Here is a 2,911-nt window from a genome sequence, read left to right on the forward strand (position 1 = left end):
CTTTAATGATAGGACAGCTGAAGATAGACAGGAAGCAGGGGGCAGAGAGAGGGGGAATGACACGCAGCAAATGGCCGTCCGATGCGGGATTCGAACCGGGGCCAGCTGCAGCGAGGACTATAGCCTCTTACACACGAGGCGGCCGCTTAACCCACTACGCCACCGACCGCCCCTGCCTCGGTGCCTTCTTTGGCATCAGCCTTGAAGTTAGAGCGGCAGATTTTGGCGAGCTGGTGGACTTCTTGCAGGAGGCCTCCAAACGCTCCCCCACAGTAGTAGAAGTCGCCCTCTCCGGTAGCGATGTAGGCTCTGGACTCGGGCCTCCGCTCATAAGGGAACTTTTTGCAGTTGTCTCTGTAGTAACCTGGATGGATCACAGCAATGAGTCCGCCCAGCGACTCGGTCCCCCAGCGGCCGTGAAACTTAGAGTCAGCGTCCAGACAGAAGATGTAGTCGCTGTTGTTACGAAGCTTCTCCTCAATTAGCTTCTGGATCAACTCCATCCTCCGAGCAGAGATCTCCTGCCAACGCTTTGAGCTTGGCACCGTCAGCTGACCAACGAAGAAGTGCTGCTCTGCTGTCTCCAGGAAGTCTTTCAGGAACATGACATACTTTCCAACAGCAAACACCGTAGCTGCGACTGTGATGTTCTGCGGTTTGTAGATGCTGTCAAGTAGAACCGGGTTAAAGGTTCCCTCCCAGACGACCGGAGCCAACCAGGGCGTCACTGTCACTACCTCATTACGACCGCTCACGATGCTGGGCTGGTCGTACTTCAGATGGTCAGGAGCCACCATGTGGAGCTCATGACTCTGAAAGTGGACTTCAACATGTCTGCTATCAGCTGTTAGCTCCTCCTGCTCAACAGACACGAAGCTGTAGGTCAGATAGTTGGAGTAGTACAGCACTCCCAGCAGCAGAAAGATCAGCAGGATCCCCGTCAGCACATTGCGATTTAACAACATCTCACGGTCAGAGATCAGAACGGTCCTGATCCTCGACACAGACCACAGCAACAAGTCTTTACTTTAGTTAGTCTTTGTTGGTCCTGGTCCTGGTGCAGGTTTAGTCTCCACTTGTCGACACCGTACAGGTGTGTGACGTCACACGCCCGCAGAGCTGATTATTGATCTTCTCACAGTCAGGCGCGAGCCCAGACACGACCTGGAAACAGGACCGGAGACGGTACGGATGGACAGGATCAAATACTTCAGACACTGACCGAGTCCACGCGCGGGTCCGGATCACTCCCATCTGGGGTGCCAATTTTTATGTGACGGTTTTCAGGTGTAACTATTATTTGAATTTTGTTTAGTTTTTTGGGGTGCCAGCCAGGACTCAGCCTGACAATTTAAAACTAGTTGACCTCGATACACGATATATATCTCAATATTTTTATTTCTACTGTAAATCACTATGAATGTGAAATTCAACCCTTTGATGCAAAAAATAACATCAGTATGATGATTCAAGTAGACCCTTCTATTAGATTAGTAACAGCTGCGTCCTCTGCCCTGCGTCAACTCACACCGGGCGCGTCTTGGCAGCGTAGCGAGCCGGCCGTATTCACGCGAGATCACGTGAGAATCCTGAACGTACGCGAGACCCCGCGATAAACTGTGTATAAAGAAAACAACAAACAGCTGACTTTGCTTCTCCGACATGGAGGAGATTATAAAAAGCATCTGTTGTGTCAAAAATTATTGTGTGATGTTCCACTTCAACAATTAGTCTCTCGTCGTTCATGTTGAGACCCTTTGATCGATTGACTGATCACCTGGTGGGGAAGTGTGCTGCGTGCTGTGAGCAGCACCAGGAGTGACACAGGCAAGACTCTGGAGAATTAAATGCAGACATTTACGTGACAAGTACTCGATGGTCGCGATATAGTCATTTCATACATCTCACGTAGAACAAGCCGCGATATATCGAGTATATTCGATATATCGCCCACCCCTATTTACACCCCAAAAAAACCCCAAAACAATGTCCACTTCAGTTCACCTTTAGTTCTCAAAAGTTCAGTTCAGTATCAACAAAAAAACAACTGGCTTCTTTTTTTCAGTTTATTTCCTGCGAAAAATAGGTTCAGGAAAAAAACCCCACTAAATCCTCCGATAGAAAAAAGGCAAAGCAACAAAAAAAAAAAAGTTCCTTGTATATTCCTCGTCATTTCCAGCTCACCAGCCAATACACTGGGACTCCTCCTCCGTCATGTGGAAACAAACGTCCTTCGTTGCGGGTCCGATCTGCTCCAGGACGGACGCGTAAAGGCCAACTCACACCGGACACGGAACGGAAGCGGAACGGCACCGGCGCGGTCACTGTAGCAAATAGAATCCAGTCTAGTCAATGAGAGCACTCACACCGGGCGCGGATCAGAAGCGTCCCAGAAGCGGCTCTCCGCGCCACGGCGCCAGCTTTCCGCAGGATTTCTATTTTTTCTGCCGCTGCTAAACCTCGTAAATTTCAACAGAGCACTGCGCACCAGACAGGAAATCCGACACAGAATCAACATAATAAACTTCCGACCCCCTTTCAAAATAAAACACAATACGCAGTTCATGTAGCTTTTTACAACTTCACATCAACGTTACGTCATGACCGGTGGCACCAGGTGATCAAAGATCGATCAAAGGGTCTCAACGAGAGACTAATTGTTGAAGTGGAACATCACACAATAATTTATGACACAACAGATGCTTTTTATAATCTCCTCCACGTCGGAGAAGCAAAGTCAGCTGTTTGTTGTTGTTGTTTTCTTTATACACAGTTTATCGCGGGGTCTCGGGTATGTCCAGGATTCTCGCGTGATCTCGCGTGAATACGGCCGGCTCGCTCCGCTGCCGTTCCGCGGCTGATACGCGTCCGGTGTGAGTTGACGCCGGGCAAAGTACCGTTCCGCTGCCGT

At 49.5% G+C, this 2,911-nt stretch overlaps 1 protein-coding gene and 1 pseudogene across 13 annotated transcripts in view; one reads left to right on the top strand and one right to left on the bottom strand.

The window, feature by feature from the left end:
- Positions 1–1,155, bottom strand: part of LOC113745839 (globoside alpha-1,3-N-acetylgalactosaminyltransferase 1-like) — a 1,502-nt pseudogene extending 347 nt beyond the window's left edge.
- ptprt (protein tyrosine phosphatase receptor type T) overlaps positions 1–2,911 on the top strand; it is a 345,472-nt gene that overhangs the window by 228,326 nt on the left and 114,235 nt on the right. The gene's annotated exons all lie outside the window — the stretch shown is intronic.

Source organism: Larimichthys crocea, chromosome VI (genome assembly GCF_000972845.2).
Source record: "Larimichthys crocea isolate SSNF chromosome VI, L_crocea_2.0, whole genome shotgun sequence".
In the NCBI taxonomy this organism is placed as follows: domain Eukaryota; kingdom Metazoa; phylum Chordata; class Actinopteri; family Sciaenidae; genus Larimichthys; species Larimichthys crocea.